Raw genomic sequence first — 23,132 nt, forward strand, 5'->3', positions numbered from 1 at the left:
AATAGTGAGTTGAGGAATTATAAGGTAGTTTTGAAATTCGAGCCAGCCTAGTTGTTTTAGGTTTATACAATGGTGGGTCCTAAATGGGTTACTAGTGGCGAGCTATGTTGTTATAGCAGGTTGCAAGTTTGTTGAGGTTACTTTTCTTAAGGTTTATATAAATAGGGAAGCATATAGGAGAGTTGATAAAAGATGAGATTGTGCAATTTTGATTCTAGTTGCTGGGGTTAGAAAAGGTTTGATGCGATAAAGGGATCCTATTTTTCTGTTAACTAACTTGATGTTGTTGTTAATGTGCTGATCGAAGGAGAGATTATTGTCAATGGTTATTCCTAAAAGTTTTGTAGTGAGATCAGGTGAGATGAGAGTACCATTATTTGAGGAAATGGTAAAGTTTAAAGGGGACCAAGTGGTGGGGAGAAGAGGAGGAGTTTTGTTTTGGCATTTAGAAGGAGAAACCGTTTAGAAAACCATGTTTCTAATTAAAAGGTATTTTGGGTCAGTGAGATCAGTTCTGTAGAGGATGGTGCCGAGCAGATAAGGGTTGAATCATCTGCGTATTGTATGCAGGTTGCTTGTGGGATTGCAGTCTGTAGATCGTTAATAAAGAGAGAGAACAGAAGTGGACCAAGAATGGAGCCCTGGGGAACTCCGATGGAAATGGGCAAGAGTGATGAGATATGGTTTTCCCATATTACTGCTTGTTGTCTGTTGTTAAGATAAGATTTAAACCACTTAATGGCAAATTTATCACAAGAGAGAGATTCAAGAATGTTGATTAAGAGAGAGTGGTTGACCATATCGAAAGCTTTAGAGAGATCAATGAAGAGAGCGGAAGAGAGAGTATTGTTGTTTCGATTTTTGTTGATAGTATCTACAAAGGAAAGAAGGGCAGTGGTGGTACTGTGGTGAGGTCTAAAGCCAATCTGACAGTTTGCTATTATGTTGTGAAGAGAGAGATAGTGCACAAGTTGCTGATGAATACATTTTTCCATGATTTTTGCTAGGGTGAGAGAAGGCTTATAGGTCTAAAGTTGGAAAGGTCAAGGGAGTTACCACCTTTATGTAGTGGGATAATATAGGAGATTTTCCAGATGTCAGGGATGGTTCCCTCTTGGATAGTTCTGTTTATAAGTAAGGATATAGGGTATGCAATTTCTTTGGCAGCTTTCTGAAGGAAGAGAGAAGGGAGCTTGTCTGCAGAAGGGGTGCAAGGTTTCAGTTTGTGAATGAGTCTATAGATGAAAGAAGTAGATATGGGTTTTAGAGAGAAGTTATAGGAGGAGTTAGTTATATTATTTGGAATATAAGAGTTGTTGGTGTTCATTTGTTTGGCTAGGGATTGAATAGTTTCAGAGAAAAAAGAGTTGAAAGCATTAGCAGTCTGGAGAGGGGTTTCTGGGTCAGCATTAAGTGGGGATGGAGTTTTAGCAATTCCTGGGGAGAGAAGTCTATTTACTGATGACCAGAAATATTTAGAATTGTTAAGATGAGTTTCCTGAAGTTCACAGTAGAATTTTTTCTTGTCAGAGATTATTGATTTCTTAGCTAGATTTCTAAGCTGGCGAAAAAGAACTAAATCAGGGTTTTGTCTATGGCATCTCCATTTTGTCCATGCTTTGTTTCTAGTATGAATGAGTTTTTTAGTATTGTTGGTAAGCCATGGGGCTGTTTTGGTTTTTACTCTAATAGAACGTTCAGGAGCATGTTTATCAAGTATGGATAAGAAGGTAGTATTGAAAAATGAGACTGCCTCCTCCAGGGGAAGTGATTTTAAGCAATTCCAATTGCATGCTCTCAGTTCAGCTTGGAAGAGGTCTATGTTAAAGTGCTTGATAGAACGAATTAGCCTAGTATTTGGGAGGTTAACACATTCTGATTTTTGTCTAGTAATGTAGGTTAGGGAGTGGTCGCTGACATTGTCTGGCATAGTACCTACTTTATACTGTTTGTTGACTTTATTTGTGAGTATCCAGTCTAATATACTCTTTCTCTTACTGGGCTTATGGACTCTTGTAGTTGAGGTAATGGTTTGGGTGAAACCATGTAGGTTAATATGAGAGGAGGGATTGTCATCATTAATAGTGTTCCAATCTATGTTAAGGTCACCAAGAATTATGGTTTCTTGGGGGTAGGTGGTAGAAACCCAGCTTAGAAAGTCTTCTAATATTGGAATGTTGTTACCTGGAGGAAGATACACGCATATAAAGTAAAGGGCTTTTTTGGCATTTAGTTGGAGTTTAATAATGATGGCTTCTATTTTGCTATCTTGGTTTGGACATGCTGGTTGGGTAGAGATGTTAAGTTGATTTTTGAAAAGTATTGCTACTCCACCACCCTTACGTTTTAAGCGGTCATGTCTTACTATATTATAACCTTGGGGTATAATCTCTGAGTCTTTTGTGCCTGGGTTTAGCCAGGTTTCAGAGAGGCAAAGGATGTCAAAAGAGTGGATATCTAAGAGGGCATGGATGAAGGGTATTTTCTTATGTATGCTTTGAATGTTGAGGTGTCCTATGAGGAAGTTATTGTTAGGGTTAGGTGAGCAGTTTTGGGGAGGAGGAGATAGGGCCAGGGTTGGGGTGGATGTCCCCATCTTGTAGGGTAGGATTAACTAGTTTAGTTAAAAGATTGCTCTTTAGAAATGTGAGAGGTTTTGTTTTTTTGTCTGATTGTAGGAGGTAGGTAAGGTGATGTAGCCTGTGGAATATAGGTAGATGATAGCTAGGGGTGGAATTAACATTAGAGTATGATGTGAAAGTGAATAAAGTAGAAGTGTGTTTTTGTGAAGCATTTTGATAGTTGTTAAGTGAAATTTCAAAGAAGGTGAGATGGTATGTTGAGAGAAGGGTGGTCAAGAGTAAGATTGAGAGTATAGGCAAAGTTGGTATGTAGGGAGTCATTATTTAGTTATCCGAGAAGTGAGGAGGATAGAGGAAAGTACAAGGGAGAGAGGATGAGTGTCGTAAGCAGGAGAGGGGGTGGTATATCTTTTGAAAAGTTGGAAAATAAGAATTGGATGCTAAAGGGAATAAAGAATGATAGGACTAGAGAAGATAGAGTAGGGTAAAAGGAGAAGTATAAGTAAGGGAGAAAGGTAATGTAAGAAATTAAGGTAATAGGGCAAAGAAGTGATGGGGGGAGTGGAAGGGGTGTGTTAAGGCTTGGTAACAATTTGGCGGGAAGGAGAGGGATGGGATAAGAGGGAAAGGGGTGTGGTTGTAGAGCTATAAGACTAGGACCCTGGGGTGGGTGGGAATTGGGGTAGGAGGGGAGAGAGGCGGAGTGAGCCGCGGAGCCGAGCGGGGCTCCAAAGTAAACCAAAAAGGAAGGAAAAATTATCAGAGAAAGCTGGCTGAGGCCAAGTAAGTAGAGTATCTAGGAGGATAGGGCAAGAGTGGAAGAAGAAAGGGATAGGAGTATGAGGGGTGAAATAGTCAGCATAGGGTAGAGATACAAAACTGGTACACAAGATAATTAAAGGGGAAAGGGAGACAATATAGTGGTCAGTAGCTGAGATTACAGTAATATAGAGAGGGTCACAGTGGAAGTAAAAGATAAGGCTAGAGGGAGGGAAAGCTCAGGCTAAATAACACGTTTGGTCAGGGAGGGATTGGAAATGTAAGAGTAAGGGTGGGGGTTGCTGCTGGCAAGCTTGACTGGGAGCTAACAGATAGCTTGGCAGGGTTAAAAGTGTTACAATTTACGAGTCCAACATAAAGGTAGACATACTTTCTTGACTCTTGATGTAGAGGGTTGCAGGAGAAGTCTAGGTTTTGGAAAGTTCCAAGGGCAGTTGGCAAACAATACAGTAGCAGAAATTAGCGGAGGGGTTCCACCCAGGCAAAAGCACAGGGTATATCCAGGGGGTAGCTAATATAGGAGGAGAGAAGTTGAGAAAATAAAATAATGTTAGAATAACTAATTGCAACACAATGTAATTAAGACAGTGCAGAAATCACAGGACATTTTAGTAAAAATAAATTTGAATTATTTGACAATGAAAAGGCAGTAACAAACAGGCTGGGTTGAGAGAATTGCACAACAGTAGTTAATGTTAGGCACAGCACATGGTACAATATGCACAGTCTTACAAAAGGCTACTACCAGCTATATCATAAACTGCACTAGAGAAGCTATTACCACAAATGTATTAATTAATAGATTAAAAGCACAGGGAAACAGAGGGGAGCATCTAGTTCCAGACAGTTATCCTTGAATGAAAGATGAGGGTAGATACCTGAAGGGGAAGAGAAACCCCAGCCTAATCTAGGCCAGTGTAAGTTACACACAGTTCAGGTAGAGGGCGGGAAAGAGATTGAGTGTTTTAAAAAAACAGTAGGTCAGCGTTAGAGGTTATAGCCCCTAGCAGGAGTAAATTCGGTGGTCTGTTTAACCGAAGAAGTAGTTTTGAAACTATCAGTAAAAGGCGAAGAAGGAGTAAATAAAATCCTAATTGATAAGACAGCCGCTACTCAGGGCTAGTTGGGTCAACCACGGGGTATTAGAAGACCAACACCAGAAGCAGGTCTTTTCAAGGAGCAGCAGTTAGCTGCGTGTAGCTACTATAAAGATGGTGAGAACTAACCTGCCACAAAAGGTGGAAGCAAAGCTACCACGCTGTCGCTACAGCCGGTGCCAGACCTGCACCAGAAAGCAGGACCTTTCAAGGAACCGCAGTTAGCTGCGAGATAACCACCTTGAAAAACGGGGAAAAACTAAGCAGCCACGCTGTAGCTACAGCTGGAGCCAGACCAGCACCAGAACGCACGTCTTTTTAAGGAGCAGCTGCTTTAAAATTGGGGAAAACTAATCTACCACGCTGTCGCTACAAAGTGGGGAATCTAAGCTACCACGTTGTCACTACAGCTGGAGCCAAACCAGCACCAGAAAGCAGGTATTTTCAAGGAGCAGCAGTTTGCTGCGTAAAACTGGAAAATATTCTACCACGCTGTCGCCAAAAAAAAAAGGGGAAAACTAAGCTACCACGCTGCCGCTACAACTCGAGTCAGTTAACTAAAACTAACTACTTAAGAGGAGTGCTGAAATAAGATATACAGCTAATAGCGAACTAAAGCAGAAGAGTTGATATTACGAGTGGCAATGCATTAGGAAGTATAGGTTAACAAATTTCATGAGCTTACACGTTATATGTTGTACAAAACAAAAAAGTCAGGGCAAACACTGTAATCGATGTTACGAGATATCTATACAACAGCCAAGCAACAGGTACTAGCGTTAGACTAGTATTAGGTCAGTGCTAGACAAAGGTTACACTTTTACATAATCTTCAGGTGAAGCACAAAATGCGAAACATAACCCAATTACAGATAACCATCGCAGTATTTACAAAAACAACAGATAAATACTTACTATTGAAAGAGCACACAGTCAAGGATGATTTAAAATGGCCCTGGGAACAGGGAGGGTCTTAAAAACTTGGGAGGAAGTTCCTGGGAGGGAGGAGTTGGGAAGGAAAAGGCAGGAGTTGGGAAGAAAAAGGCAGGAGGAGCCAGAGGGAGGTGCCAGTAAAATAGAAAAAAAAGAAAGTACTAAGTCCCAAGAGATATGGAGGAAGTAGCTAAAGAGAAGGAGACAATATAGAGAAGGGGAAACTAGGAAGTTCTGGGAGCTGGATTTACAAAGTAAACCAAAGAGGAAGGAAAAATTATCAGAGAAAGCTGGCTGAGGCCAAGTAAGTAGAGTATCTAGGAGGATAGGGCAAGAGTGGAAGAAGAAAGGGATAGGAGTATGAGGGGTGAAATAGTCAGCATAGGGTAGAGATACAAAACTGGTACACAAGATAATTAAAGGGGAAAGGGAGACAATATAGTGGTCAGTAGCTGAGATTACAGTAATATAGAGAGGGTCACAGTGGAAGTAAAAGATAAGGCTAGAGGGAGGGAAAGCTCAGGCTAAATAACACGTTTGGTCAGGGAGGGATTGGAAATGTAAGAGTAAGGGGGGGGTTGCTGCTGGCAAGCTTGACTGGGAGCTAACAGATAGCTTGGCAGGGTTAAAAGTGTTACAATTTACGAGTCCAACATAAAGGTAGACATACTTTCTTGACTCTTGATGTAGAGGGTTGCAGGAGAAGTCTAGGTTTTGGAAAGTTCCAAGGGTAGTTGGCAAACAATACAGTAGCAGAAATTAGCGGAGGGGTTCCACCCAGGCAAAAGCACAGGGTATATCCAGGGGGTAGTTTCTTGACTCTTGATGTAGAGGGTTGCAGGAGAAGTCTAGGTTTTGGAAAGTTCCAAGGGTAGTTGGCAAACAATACAGTAGCAGAAATTAGCGGAGGGGTTCCACCCAGGCAAAAGCACAGGGTATATCCAGGGGGTAGTTTCTTGACTCTTGATGTAGAGGGTTGCAGGAGAAGTCTAGGTTTTGGAAAGTTCCAAGGGTAGTTGGCAAACAATACAGTAGCAGAAATTAGCGGGTTCCACCCAGGCAAAAGCACAGGGTATATCCAGGGGTAGTTTCTTGACTCTTGATGTAGAGGGTTGCAGGAGAAGTCTAGGTTTTGGAAAGTTCCAAGGGTAGTTGGCAAACAATACAGTAGCAGAAATTAGCGGGCGGGTTCCACCCAGGCAAAAGCACAGGGTATATCCAGGGGGTAGTTTCTTGACTCTTGATGTAGAGGGTTGCAGGAGAAGTCTAGGTCTTGGAAAGTTCCAAGGGTAGTTGGCAAACAATACAGTAGCAGAAATTAGCGGAGGGTTCCACCCAGGCAAAAGCACAGGGTATATCCAGGGGTAGTTTCTTGACTCTTGATGTAGAGGGTTGCAGGAGAAGTCTAGGTTTTGGAAAGTTCCAAGGGTAGTTGGCAAACAATACAGTAGCAGAAATTAGCGGAGGGGTTCCACCCAGGCAAAAGCACAGGGTATATCCAGGGGGTAGTTTCTTGACTCTTGATGTAGAGGGTTGCAGGAGAAGTCTAGGTTTTGGAAAGTTCCAAGGGTAGTTGGCAAACAATACAGTAGCAGAAATTAGCGGAGGGGTTCCACCCAGGCAAAAGCACAGGGTATATCCAGGGTAGTTTCTTGACTCTTGATGTAGAGGGTTGCAGGAGAAGTCTAGGTTTTGGAAAGTTCCAAGGGTAGTTGACAAACAATACAGTAGCAGAAATTAGCGGAGGGGTTCCACCCAGGCAAAAGCACAGGGTATATCCAGGGGGTAGTTTCTTGACTCTTGATGTAGAGGGTTGCAGGAGAAGTCTAGGTTTTGGAAAGTTCCAAGGGTAGTTGGCAAACAATACAGTAGCAGAAATTAGTGGAGGGGTTCCACCCAGGCAAAAGCACAGGGTATATCCAGGGGGTAGTTTCTTGACTCTTGATGTAGAGGGTTGCAGGAGAAGTCTAGGTTTTGGAAAGTTCCAAGGGTAGTTGGCAAACAATACAGTAGCAGAAATTAGCGGAGGGGTTCCACCCAGGCAAAAGCACAGGGTATATCCAGGGGGTAGTATTGAAAGAGCACACAGTCAAGGATGTGCAGCAGAAGAGAGACGGGGCTAATTTAAAAATCTATGCTATAGATATGCATTCCTGTGTGTATGCATTTTTATATAAAGTAAAGTGGAACATCAATAAGAACAGTTTGGGCTCAGATGGATTAAAACCCAAGTTCACCTATACTATAACCCTTAATTTACAACTGCTGCCACAGAAACAAATAGGCATCAGCTGCATCTTTTCACATTCATTACGTTGTATGTGTGCTGACTGCCGCTCAACACATGTTTGTTTGGTGGCAAATCATGCAAAATATAATGTATCCATTTTGAAATTGTCTACTCTCTGCTTTCTGTCTGCAGGTGCTCTGAACTTCCAGGTGTTGTGGAAGATTGCTGAATGTTGCACAACACGGCTTAGCAGGTTTGCAGAATGGCATGCAGAAATTGCAACAATGTATTCATTTTGAAATTGACCACTGTCTGCTTGCTGTCTGCTTCTTGTATGGGCCATTAGAGCATGTTAGTGTGGCGGTAAGTGATGCGAAAATGTGACAGGCAAAGCTTACCTTGTTCTATCCTTCTAAGCAGTGTTTTTTAGGTTTCTTCCTTAAAAGACATATGTATAACTTGAACCATGATCTACAGATAGCATATACTGTGCAGTTCATTGTGTTTACCAGGAATGCTACATATACTTAATTCACAGGTGTAATTTATGCAGTCTGTATCATAGAAGTAGGTAACATGAAACTAACTTGATTTATTTGATTTAATTTATCCATTTCACCATGTTTGTGCTAAGCCATGCACTGCACATATATAACTATTGCAAAAAAAAACAAACAACGGTATAAAATAAATTGTATCACACATTACAGATTTTTACACAAGTTTGGATTTGAACTGTTACACCAATGAACCTACAAAACACAGTAAGGGGTCTTAGCCCTCTGTGCTACAGAAACATCTTTGCAGCAGGAATGCAAAGCATTGTGCATACTAGCAAGTTCTATTTCATCCACAGTATTAACAAGAAATATAACACTTGTACACTCTCAGCTGTTTATACATGTGTTAATTACATATTTAGTGCAATGACTGATCAATCATTAATGAGTATTGTTTGCACCAATGCAGCTCTGTCTTTTCCTTGTATTGTGTACATTCTTCTGTTATCTGAGCAGTAATCTCCAACATGCAGTCTGTAAGGCATTTTGCATCATTTTCCTTAAAATATATGAGAATATTAAATGACAATAATATACATAGTTCAACAAAGGCAGGGAAGTTTAAATATTAGTGAATGGAACTGAGAAATGTGTGCTGCTCACTTCCATTTAAAACATTGCTACAATTAATTCTACACTTTGTAAGTGTATCCTGACTGACACACCTACTGCAGGTAGGGAGTGTGAATTGTTGTGTATTCCTTCTTCCTTCCACTGACCATTCACATTTGCATTCCACTAGCAACAAACACTCAGGTAGTGCCTACACTATCCCTGGGATTCAGCAAATGTCCATGCAGGAATAGCTTACTCCTGCATGGAAGGGCCTGTTCCCATACAGCACAGCAGTGCACCATGCATATTCATGAATGGATGCTACCGTGCTGTAATACGGACACAGTTCTGGGTACATGTGCAGGGGGTGTGTCTGAGAGCAGTACTCTCATATCACACATGCCCCCTGCACACCAGAATTGCCATACAGTAACTTAAAAAGAGCAAGAGATCGCTTGTCACACCTCTCAACTCATTAGAGTAATAAATCAGGAGAAAAGGGGACAACTTTTAAATATAGCTAGTACAAACTTAGAAAATTGATAGAATAACAGGTTTTACATTAGCATGAATCATCTGTATGAAGTCTAAAACATACACCTCCCAACCCATTAAAGTAAGAAATCTGGACAAAGCCAAATTTAAATTAAAAATTAAAGGTTTTATTTTTTTTTTTATTAGTCCGGAATAAAGTTTAAGCATAGCTGCACAGGTTTGCCTGTTGTGCAGCTATGTATAGCAGCGCTTAAACTTCGAAAGAAGTTAAGTAGAACTATACACAGAAAAAAAGTGAAATTGGAATAGCATAGTGGTTGGAGCGTTCGCCTAACATGCAGTCAGACACAGTTCGAGCCCCATAGCAGGCCATGCATTTTGATATGTGAAACACATCCAAACTGATTTTTTTAATAAATAGGTAGTGAATATATGGTATATATATATATATATATATATATATATATATATATATATATATATATATATATATATGTTAACCAGGGTTGTGTAGCAGCTCCAAATGTGAGGTGTCACTGAAATTAAAAGTTTAAACAATATTTAGCATATCCAAGCAGATTTACACAATGGTAAGTAGGGCTTAGCATCTACCCTATTAAGCAATGGACAGCCTTACTAAGCATGTATGCCCAGTCCTTAGCTTAGTTCAGCAGATTCAAAACTGTCCAATCCCAGTACAGAGTGGGAAAATAGCCCTATTTAAACATTGCAGGCCGGAATACATCTTATAACTGGTTGTAGCTCCCCACTGTAGGCAGAATGGCAGGCATTGGTGAAGGCATGCACTTTCAGAGGCAGCGCTGGGGCATACAGGAGTCCAAAGTCATAGTAAGACTCCTCATAAAAAAACATGAAGTGAGACTGCTGCAGGACCAGTACCAGGGCTCCCAGTACAAAGTAGAGGCCATGAAAAGTCTCACCCATGATCTCACCAGTGCCACTGGTATCCATCAGACTGGTGAGCAGGTCCAGCACCACATGCTGACCTGAAGTGGAGAAAGAGGGAGCTCTTGGAGCAGTGAGTCCAAGAAGCAAGGCAGACATGTACTGTCCCAGCCATGTGTAAGTATGCATACTGGCAAGTTTTTCACCAAAGTCCAGCCTGCGTATGTGATGGATTAGTATGTATAAATGTTTCTCTACCTTCATTACAGCTCCAGCTGAGTGGACCGCAAGCCAAGAAGCCCATGCTAGCAGGTTGTAAAGGCTGTGCCACGAGGCTGGTGAGTAACAATTTAGCTTGTTGTAGTCATACCAAATAAATGTAAAGGAGTAGAATGTCACCTGGCATTATTAAAAATGTGTATGGTTTGTACCAAATAAACCAGACAATATGACAGTAATAGTCTCATATAGGTTATATTTAAATAAAATTGTAACTGCCTGGAAAAGTCCCGCCTGTGATCTCACCAGTGCCACTAGTATCCCTCAGACTGGCGAGCAGGTCTGGCACTCAACTCTCCTTGTGAATAAGGAGAAATTAATCATAGGCACTAAACAGCCTATAATTGCAGAGTACCTTGCAAAGGTAAGGGAAAACAGCTCTTATACTTTACAAAAAAAGCACCTAAACAGGCATGTCCAAGGGTCAGCTTCTGGTGATTTCTCCTGTACACCTGGTGAATCTGGGCATACTGTGGCAATGCAGCAACTGCCTCAAGTACACAGACAACCCTCTCCTCCTATCAGCCAACACTACAACCTGTGAGAGCTGCACTTACATAGCCAAGCTGGAGGTAAAGCTCTCTCCAACCAAGGCTGAACACCTGCACTACACCTCAAGCAAAACATAACCCTTCAAAACCCACACCATCAACACCCACACATAGCAACACCAAATCCACATATGCGGAGGCCCTTAACATTAATCTGCCTAAGCAACAAGGACCTCTGAAGCTGAAACACAAACACCAGTCACAACCAGTGACATGTAGCTTACAACACCAGTGTGCCACCCAACAACAGCCCCTGAGGCAAGACAACGTACCCAACACTTTAGTCATAGGTGACTCTATAGTCAGGCACACTGATGTCCCACTCAACAGGCTGAGCAAGGAGAAAATTACAGTCAGCTGCCTGTCGGGTGCCAGGAGTCACCACATAACACATGCACTCAAGTCGCTCCACAACAAGTACAAATACAACTCTGTCATTGTCCATGTTGAAGTGAATGACTTGAGATGTATCTCCCTGGATTACATGAAAAGAGACATGGAAGAGCTCTTGAATAAGGTGGCCCAGGCAGGTATGATCCTAGCCCTGAGTAGCATCCTGCCTTCACCCAGAATTATACCACAGTATAAGGACAAAATAACTGACTTCAACAATTGGCTAAGCTTCTGGTGTCATTCAAAGGGGATTCAGGATCTGTCTTCCTGGGATGACATGATTGACAAACCACGATTTTTTGCTAGAGATAGTCTGCACCTGTCACCCCTGGGATTCAGGTTACTGACTAAAGCTCTTGCCACCCCTATAGTGCCTTTTTTAGGCAAGGTTCAAAGAACAAAACCACCACCGTAAAAGATACAAGCATGCAAAATCTGAAGATAATGCTACTCAGTGCTAGAAATCTAAACCTCAAAATGCACTCTCTCGAGGCACTCCTAAAAATGGAGAACATCAATATCTGTGCAGTAACTGAGACCTGGTACAAGACTCCAGAGAGCACCCCTGTAATACCAGGCTACAACTTTTACCACACTTTTCAACCACCAAACCAAGACTGAAACATTAAACATGGAGGAGTGTCCATATTCACCAAGGATACTCATACCTCCAGGCTAGTTGCCCAGCACAATGCATCTGAAATTCTCCAGGTGCAACTAACACTAGGTGAGACTGCAATCCAAATTGTAGCTTGCTACAGATCCCCCACCATGCCCCAAGATTCTCACTACACCTTTCTAAACATACTGGAAAATATTAAGATGCAATCAAACACCCTAATACTGGGTGATTTTAACTACTCTGCCATTAACTGGGAAAACTACTCGGGTACTAACACCTTTTCCCAATGGTTCTTGGAATTCATAAATTGCAACGTACTGGATCAACTAATCCATTGTTCCACCAGTGGCTCCAATATCCTAGACCTGGTCATTACTAACATGGGAGACAGATGCTCCACACCAGTGGTCACCCCCTCATTGGTCAGGTTTGACCATAAGCTAATCACCCTTGACATCCACATCACACCCCCACCCCACAGTAAGGAAACCTCTGTAAAAAACTTCTCCAAAGCCAACTTCATGCTACTTAAGTCAGAAGTGACAAACTTCATGGCACCCATACAGACGGGAGCTAGAAGTTCGACTGCTGAATCCTACTCTAAGGCACTGTACGAGCACATCCACTCGTGCATGAATCGTGCCATCCCAAATAGAACACTGCCATAAAGAAACTATACAACAGAAGGAAGAAACTGTTGCAGAAAAGAGGAAAATCCCAGGATGCAAAAAACTCCCTTACTAGCCTCAGTAAGAATCTGAGATCCCTCATAAAATCCTCCAAAGCTAGTTATGAAAAAAAATTGCCAAAGATTCCAAAGACAATTACAAGGCTTTCTATAGTTATGTCTAGAATCTAAATGGCAATGCTCAGATCTGCCCTGAGCTACAACAGAATGGCATTAAATATACTGATCCAAAGGATATTGTCAATATCCTGGCAGATCGATTTAGTGCCAACTTCACCTCCCCTCCCGCCCCCTAAAGGGCCCATCTCAATACCAATATATTGCCAAATACCGGTAATCATGGCCACACAGGTAGAAACTGCACTATCCAAGGTTAAGAACACAGCATCCATGTGACCAGATGACTTCCCGGGCTGTGTACTACGTGAACTACAAAATGAACTGGCACTTCACCTAAGTGTCATGTTTAGTCATAGCCTCACCTCAGGCTTTGTGCCCACTGAGTGGCGAACAGCTACAGTTATCCGACTCAACAAGGGGGGATCCACCTTTGATCCCAGGAACTACCGCCCCATCAGTCTGACAGGCCTGATCTGCAAGGGCATGGAACGCATTATCATGGAACATATATACAAAGACATTGGCAACCTTCAAACACTAGACCCCACCCAGTTTGGGTTTGTGAAGGGCTGATCTTGTCTCCTGAACCTGATTGACTTCTTCAAATCAGTCTCTAGAGATGTGGATGAGGGAAAGGCAGTCCACACAGCCTATCTGGACCTCACCAAGGCCTTCAACACCATCCCCCACTCCGGAATCATAGATAAACTTACTAAGCTGGGCATAAATCCCTATGTCACTCGATGGGTTGCCAACTGGCTTACTGACAGAACCCAGACTGTAAAAGTAGCTGACTCCAAATCCAGCTCCAGACAAGTGAAAAGTCGAGTACCTCAGGGTTCAGTCCTGGGACCGCTCTTGTTTGGCATCTTCTTCTCTGAAGTACAGGCCAACACTAAGGGACTCTGGCTAACAAAGTTCTCAGATGACTGCAAACTGGGAGCCATTATTGAATCTCCAAATGATATGGATATTCTACAAAAGGGCCTTATAGAAACAGATGCTTGATGCCAGAGCCATGGGCTCAACCTTAATGCCAAGAAACGTATAATTATCCTCTTTGGGAAAAAAACATGTACCCATGAATTACCACATAGGTGGCAGTACACTAAACACTGAAAGTGTGATGAGAGACTTAGGGACACAGGTGGACAGTGGTCTCACCTTCGATAACCACATTGCCACAACAGTCAGAAAATCCTTCTATGTGGCACACCTCATCACTAAAGGCTTTTCATCCAGAAAAAAGGAAGTCATTGTCCCACTATACTCATCCCTCATTAGACCCATTATAGAGTACAATGCCCCATTTGGTATGTACCTCACAAGACATCTGCAACAGTTGGAAAGGCCGCAGAAATGCCTCACTAAAAGAATCACAGGCCTTAAGCAGATGCCCTATGCAGACAGTCTAAAAAACTCCAGCTGTACTCTGTGGCATATCATCTACTCAGAGGAGATCTCTGCTTAACATACAAGGCCATGTGAAACCTTGAGCTGTTCGACATGGTCCACTTAAAGAAATCCCAATCCCTCAGAGCCACATGGTCCAGAGATCTGAACCTTGTCATCACAATGAACAAAACATGCTGGAGGGATAGGTTCCTCACCCAGAGACTCCCCATACTCTGGAATAGGCTGCCCATACATGTCAAGCAGAGTGCCTCCTTGGCCCTTTTCAAAAGGAACCTTGGTGATTGGATGGGAGATAGGAAATTCACCCCGGGGATCATGTCAGTCACCCTGTTAGACAGGTTTCCAGAGAAGTAAATATTGCAGGAAGAAATATCCAGGGAATTGTTTGGCTAGGCTTGTATAAGCCCTAGGGCTGATAGCCTAGTACCAACCTATGAACCTATGAACCAATAAAATTTTAAATCCTGGACTGCTTGTGTTTACTCTGGTATTGTATGGCTTGAAAGGTTGCATGCACCAAGATCTGATATCTGAATAATAATGTTGCGTTAACCACTGCTTTTCCACACTGTGCTATGACAAAATATGTCTAGGAATGTTTGTATAAAAATGTTGTAATTACAAGGTCAGATTGTACAACCAAGAGAGAATTAGACAGGAAACACTGATGTCAGGTACAGCAGTTTCTCAATAGCTCACTCAGATGAAACACAAATTGCATTTTTAGCAGAAATAGCCACAGTTTGAATCCTGGGAGTGGTAGTAAGCTATATGCATAATTCCAACTAAGATTTTGTGAATATGTGTAGAAACAGTCAGGTAGTGGTAACATAAATTCACTCCACAGATCTACCAGGTGAGTAGTTATGAGAAGGCTGTAATTGTACACTGTGCAAAAACATATTACTGCCCAACCCAAGACCATAGGTTGTTGTAAAGTGAGTTCATTCCTATATATGTAAACAAATATATATATACATATGTGTAAAAATATATGTATACACAGATAAATGTAGAGTAACGATTAGAGCAATGATTATTAAAGTTGTGAGTAATGCAAGAATATACAAGTTGTTAATTGACATCTCCCCACCCCCCCCCACCATATCTGCACCAGTATTCTAAACACACAAATCAATGGGTATGTTTTACACCAAACCTACTGTTGGGACATGTGTCCTTTTGTTCAACAAATATTGAAATGTGTTTCTATTAATGTTCCCTGTTGAAATACTATCATTGGTGGCCTATTGCTATCAGTGTAATCTGCATGCCGTTGTAATGGCCACTGTGGTTCCATATATGCATGCATTCTGTTTGCTATGCAACTGTTCCAAATCTGCTGTTTTGGGTTAATGGGAATACCTATGCATGCTATTATAACTAATCCTAGAGTGTGTGTATGCATGACTAACCTTTCCCTGTTGTAAAACTGGAACACCATAGCATGTCTGGGAAGGCCAATCCCAGCGGATCCATCTGTCCCACCTCAACTGGCCATGTCACCAGGCCCCAGCACATTTGGGACCCACCCCAGGACCTCCTCTTTAGCTGGTCCTGCACCACCTTTGGGTGGAAGCACCTCAGGGGATGGGGCTCATCCCCCACCTGGGTGGAGGAACGGACAGGATGCTGTTACCCAAAGCCATGTCTGGGGTCTGGTATGTAGCGAGCTCCGCAGAGAATTGAGAGATCTGCTACACCAGTGTGAGGGCTGTGTGGCTCAATTAGAGAGTCAGCCTACCCATCCTGCACAGCCCCCAGCACAGTCACCTTCGGGATCATGAAGGTGCAGTGGTGACTGCCCATGGATGGGGACCTCAGTCCCACTGTTACAATTTGGGGGCTCGTGGGCTTCTGATTTCCAAACAACCCTCCCCATCCAAGATGTTTACCCCCACATGTGTCATATACTGCCCCTGTATGCTGTCTTGTCTGACTTGTCTGTCTTCCTCCCCAACCTAACTCTCTAAATATACCTACTATCCTAACCCAACATCCCACTCTCAACATATAAAATGGCAATCTATTCCCAAAAAAGATTTCGCCCCATACATAGCTGTCCATTTCGCACACATGTCCACTGTGCACATGTAATCTGGTCTAATTGGTTTCACAACACATTATCGTTGTCCTCAACCCTCTCTCAGGGGTTTGAGTGTCCAAATATACCTCCAAATTCAGTATATATGCACAGCTGTTGCAGTAGAAGAAATGGACAGCTATTGACCTTCCGTACACCCATCCTGCACATTCCTACCTATTTTCCCTATTGTCTTTCCCTCTGCATGCCCCCTTTCTCACCACTGTCCTATCACCCTTTTTTTCTTTTCTTTTAAAGAAATTAGCATGGGGGTAAGCGGGCATAAGCTGTTTTAAGCAGCAGTAAGCAGGTTTGCATGTGTTTGTGTTGTGCTAAGCTAAGCCGACACAGATTAAGCAAGTATTGGTTTAACCGTATTTTAGCAGTACTTAGCTCCATGTAAACCCATGCAAACCCACTTACAACTGCTTATAACTGCTTTAATTACCCTGTTACCATCAGCCACTGTTTTGTCCAACAACAAAATAATCATCCCTACCCAGTCTTGAACCCAAGACTCTGTACATCATAGTAAGAGCAATGTACCACTACTTTATCTGAGCTACACTATTGAATGTTTTTTTTTTAATATATCATTCAATACAGGTATAGAATACTGTGGAACCAGTCATGTTTATAATATATAAATATACAAATATGGATGTGTATGGTGATAGATACAAATGAAAAGTGTATATATCAGATATATGTAGCTGTATATACGAAATTATTCATATAGCATATGTACAAATATATCATAAAATATATATATATGTGTAGATATCAAAAAAGAAATATATGGATATATCAGTGGTCATATATGTAAACAAATATATGTACATATATATAAAAATATATGTATACACAGATAAATATATATTAACATAATATATACACATATATAAATATATATATAGGTAGACACACACACACACACACACACACACACACATATATATATATATATATATATAATATATATATATATATATATATATATATATATATATATATAGAGAGAGAGAGAGATATCTATATACATAAATATACATATATGGTCAAATTACATTTGGTCGAAAATTATTTCAGGCAGCCCACTTCACTGAAAATGCATTTCACTGAAAACCCATTTGATCGAATTCCATTTGGTCGAAAATGGAATATAGCCCCTGCCCCACTGTAGTGCAACCCTGGAGTGAGAATATAAAGTAAGGAGGGGAGTGGAGGGCACAGCCCCCCACATTGGGGTGTGTGTGGGGCATAGCCCCCCACATAATTGCAAAGTACGCACTATTATATCCATGTGTAGCCATTAAAAATACATTGAAACATATAGCCGTCAGTAAAAACTAGTTGCAAAATGCAGGGGGCTTCACCCACCATACCCCCTTATATTATATTCTCACTCCATAGTCACACTGCAGTGAGGCAGGGGCGATATTCAATTTTTGACCAAATGGAATTCTACCAAATGTGCTTTCAATCAAATGAGCTTTCAGTGAAGTGGGTTGCTTTAAATCATTTTTGACCAGATGTAATTTGACCAAAAGCAGTAGACCCATATATATATATATATATATATATATATATATATATATATATATATATATATATACTGTTATATACATACATACATAAAAAGTTGGGCTTGCCCCCCTGCAGAAACGGAGTAAAAAGTGTGTTTGGTAGTTTGGTGTCGTTATATGTAGAGGAGATGTTATTTTCTTGTGATTTGTAGCGTTACATGTTATGAAATTCTATGTTATGGGTTTTAGATGTTCTGGTCTCAATGTTATAAAATTAAATATTATGGGTTTTAGAGGTTTCAAAGTAGATCCATATATATATATATATATATATATATATATATATATATATATATATATATATATATATATATATATATATATATATATATATATATATATACACACATATATAAACATATATATATATATATATATATATATATATATATATATATAGTTGCTACACGAACAGGATGTGTGTCAGCATACATGTTCAGAAGGATGTCAATTTTGAAACTGTAATTTATGTCATCATATACTAACAGAAATCCCTATGTGATCACAGTGATTTACCAGAGGAAGGAATAAAATGATAGTGTGCAACAGACCAGAAATATGGGTAATAAATTTGGGCAGTCTGGAACAATCTGGCTGGTTGACAGGTATGCTCAGAACAGCTTAGTGCAAGAAAGCATAACCAAGGCTGACAAAGGGGGCTAGCCATGAAAATATGGACATATCTGAAATACTGGTGCAGTTGAGCTGACACATTTGATGCAGTAACACCCTCCTGTCTGTTCCAACATCTATTGAGTGGAATAGCACAAGTCCAAAGCCCAGTGACCTCCCAGTAGTTAGTCACATAAATCTTCACATCCTCACACTGATGTGTCAGAAATATGCAGCACTTGTAGGGGGCAGGTAACACTTACATCTGCCAAATATCTGGACATAACATTAAATTAGGGAAAATGTACTGGGCTGCTAGTCATTTTACCAAGCAATATCCAAACTACGGTCAGATTGACACAACAAAAAAGCAATCTTGCTATGGGGAAATACACATGTAATTGCAAATTCACCAGACACTCCAGGGATGTAACAGCACTGAGAAACAGACACCAGTATGAAAGTGACACAGTATAAGGAGTTTGCATCTGTACTGCTCTTATCTGGCGTGAAACCATACTGCAGATCATCAGTCATCACCATGTTGTCAATCTAGCTGCCACCACCCTTTACCAATACCTCATCTTGTGACTGATCAATGTTATCCCTCACTTGTTACTACAGATCTGTAGACCACCCTTGTTCAGATAAGCAGTACCTATAAATATTCACCAACATCTCACACATCCTCTCACTTTCCAAGATTGCAGTAAACAATCCAGTTAAAAATACCACTGTCATGTCTCATAAACCCCTCCAGGCATCCACAGGTATGCTACTTGGAACAACAGCCTTTCCACTGTTAAGCCCCCTCATAGCAATCCTTACATTCTGCTTGATAACCTGTTGCACCTCCTGATTAACCTTACTCACCTCAGTCAATCTTCCCTCCCTCCCCATTTTCCTCATGGAAAAGGCCATCAAAGTTATGTTTCCATATGTTCTAAACACACTCCTAGCCTGTATGTTTCACCCATATTCCTTTATCACCCTCTTGTGCAGCACATCCTTCCTAGCTATGTGCCTCTATCTAGCGAATAGGTACAGGCCCAATACACCATCCATGCTGTCCAACATTACAGACAATCCTCAGCCTCCACATCTATATGTCAGACTCCCCATTCATAGCCATGTCCAACACTCTTGTCATGCACCCCATCTCTTTATACTCATGTCTAATCTCTACATCTGTTTGTCAATCCCACTTATCCTTCACCAACACCTTACTCTGTATATTCCCCTATACTTCTTCATTACACCACCACGTATCTAGGAGCAGTCACCATCTGGACAACATATCAACCTGTGTCTGATTGAGCATAGTAGGTCACAGGTGCATTAATGTAATGCTGAGTATGTGTACCAATTGGACACATCCAATAAGGGCAATCAGAAGGCCATCCACACATATGTCTGCAGTCTCGCAGGTAAATATCCAACCTACCCTGTAATGAAGGTCAGCCACAGCACATACACACATCATAGCTAAAGCCGACCTGCTTCAGACATGTTTAGGGCAAACATCATGCTACTGGCTCAAAATCTGTATATGTGGATATGCAAACCACATGCACCCCTACCCTCACCATGAATCAAGTGCAAACTGCCTACTTAAACATAATGCTATGCATGTCCATACAATGCTGCTAGGTACTGGAGTATGATTTGATGCAATGTTGTGGCTGCTGATACTCATTACTTGTAAACTGTCTCTATAAAGAAGTATGGACAATGTCTGATGTCCTGTGATGTGTTTTTCCATGTTTATGTCTTTCGGGTGTTATGCAGAGGCTTCCAGGCTTTGATGCCCATGAGACAGCAGCAATAACTGAGGCCATCCTGGAGCATTACAACATACTCTTTAGTCAGGTTTGACAACACCACTGGGAGAGGACAGCCCTCTGGGAAGACATCACACAGAGAGTAAACATCTTGGGGAACCATGACTGCAAGTACAAACAGGTCAGGCACAGAGCAACTGATCTGATTCAGTATGCACGGTGATGGGGTGCTGTGGTGGCAAGGGACCATTCCGCTACTGGTGGCAGGCCAACCAGAAAGGCTCCACGTAGAGCAATGGAGGATCTCCTTGCCAACCTTGGGGTGGCCCACAGACAACAACAAGTACAAGGTGTAGCTGTCATGGAGGTGGGTGCCACCCAGGAAACCGGCGAGGAGCATCCAGGTAAGGCAAAAGTCCACATCAGTGTACTAAGGTTACATTCCAACTGTGTATTAACAGTCTTTAGATGCATGTGCCATTGCAAAATAGAGTACTGGGTGGGGTTTAGTAATGCACACATGTGTCCATTTCAGGGGAAGAATAACAAATAGTGTAATATTATAGTGTATACTATACCTATACAGACATGTAGCATTGCTCCTGGACCAATGGCTGTTGTGAAGCTGCTGACATCTCTCCCTCACAATACCTAGGTACCTCCCATCTAACACAAACTTGTAGGAAAAACCACCTTTAATAACAAAGCAAAGCTTTCGGGCAGAACCCTTCTTCAATACTAATACAATCAAGTCTGCATACTAGAAGCTTATATACAGGTCTAGAAGTCACATGATTAGCAGCCAAGAGTCATGTGACAAACAAGTCTTAAAGTGCAAACAACATAATAAAACTTTAAAAAAAATCAATTAATAATATTACGTAATCTAGTTAAAATTGGTTTTAAACTGACTTTGCTGTTAATTCCTGGATGTGAATCAGCAGCTAGTCTTAAAATCCATTCAAATTCCTTAGTCTCAAGGCGATTATTCAAATCTCCACCTCTGGCACTAGGACAATTAACGTACCAAGAGCTGCCTTACTCAGAAGGACACTCCAAATCACTCGTGAATGTGTAAAATTGTAATCCAAACCCAACGATGAGTGATGGAGTGTAACAGATCAAATAACTAGGAATAGTCCAGAAATAATTCAAAGCTTTAATCCACAGTATTGTAAGGCACAAGTACAATACACCACAAGTTGCAGTTGATAAGCGCTTTCACCCAAAAATGAGCTTCATCAGATCAAATCACTGCTACCATATTTACAACAGCTAACTTCCATAAATATTTACATTACAGTAGTATGCACGCTCCACATATTTTCAGAAGTGTGGTAAAATCACAATTTATTAGGACAAGTAGGCTCAACACAGATGATGATGTATTCAAGTTACAACTGGATGATTTGATAGTCGAATTTACCTCGAGTGGTTATGATGCCCACCTACTTAATAAGTCAAGAATTTATATTTTAGAGGATAGGAAGACTTATTTGAAACCTATCAGCTTTAATCAAGGGCAGGATATTTCGTTAACTACATCCCAGAAAAATAATAACAGCAATAAAGAGATGACTTCAGTTAGATATATGACTACTTTTAATAGAGGAAGTCACCTGGTTAAACAAATTATCTCAAGAAATTGGATAATTTTATTAGCTTCAGATGAAATGAAAGCTATTGTAGGTGATAAGCCATGCTTCTCCGATAGAAATATGAAGACTATCAAAAGCTTATTGTGTTATAAAGATTTTTATAAACCTAAGCCTATGACGTTGGCTACTAAGCATGGAACTTTTCAATGTTTTAATTGTATTGCCTGTGCACAGATGTTCGGTAATGGTAGTGACATTTTCACACACCCTAGCACTGGTCAAGTATTCAATTTTAAAATTTCAGCTACTTGTAACACTTCAGGTGTTATCTATTTGGCTACATGTAAATCCTGCACTTCGTTCTATGTAGGAAAAACTATTCGTAAGCTGAAAGATCGTGTTATTGATCATAATTCAGATATCAGACGGTGTTGTGAAAATAATGCACTATATAAGCATATCAATATTCATGGCTCTGAACATTCTTTTAAGTTTAGAGTTATTGATTTTAATTGTCCTAGTGCCAGAGGTGGAGATTTGAATAATCGCCTTGAGACTAAGGAATTTGAATGGATTTTAAGACTAGCTGCTGATTCACATCCAGGAATTAACAGCAAAGTCAGTTTAAAACCAATTTTAACTAGATTACGTAATATTATTAATTGATTTTTTTAAAGTTTTATTATGTTGTTTGCACTTTAAGACTTGTTCGTCACATGACTCTTGGCTGCTAATCATGTGACTTCTAGACCTGTATATAAGCTTCTAGTATGCAGACTTGATTGTATTAGTATTGAAGAAGGGTTCTGCCCGAAAGCTTTGCTTTGTTATTAAAGGTGGTTTTTCCTACAAGTTTGTGTTACTTGCTCCACGTTTTGCAGCTGGTTTTTTGGTCTACCTCCCATCTACACGAGGCCAGCAGCCTGAGACCAGTAAGTATGAGATACTCCTGTTCTGGCTTACCAGTAGCCCAGGCATTTTAAGGTCATGCATGTGGCCATGCAATGAACTGTTATAGTCAGCAAATTGTATGTATCTGCAAGATCACCTGTAGTGGGGTTCACTGCATGAAATAACATGGGCCTATTTGCATGAGATGTCACATATCAGTAACATAACTCACAAACTTGTTATTGCAGGACATCTGGATAATGATTGCCACAATGTGGGGACAGAGTGCCAATAGTAGTGATGTGTTGTATACAGTACTGTGATACAGTGCATATAAAAGGTGTACACACATGTCACAATGCCAGGTATTTGTGC

Source organism: Protopterus annectens, chromosome 12.part0 (assembly GCF_019279795.1).
Source record: "Protopterus annectens isolate FY-2018-M chromosome 12.part0, PAN1.0, whole genome shotgun sequence".
Lineage (NCBI taxonomy): Eukaryota > Metazoa > Chordata > Ceratodontiformes > Protopteridae > Protopterus > Protopterus annectens.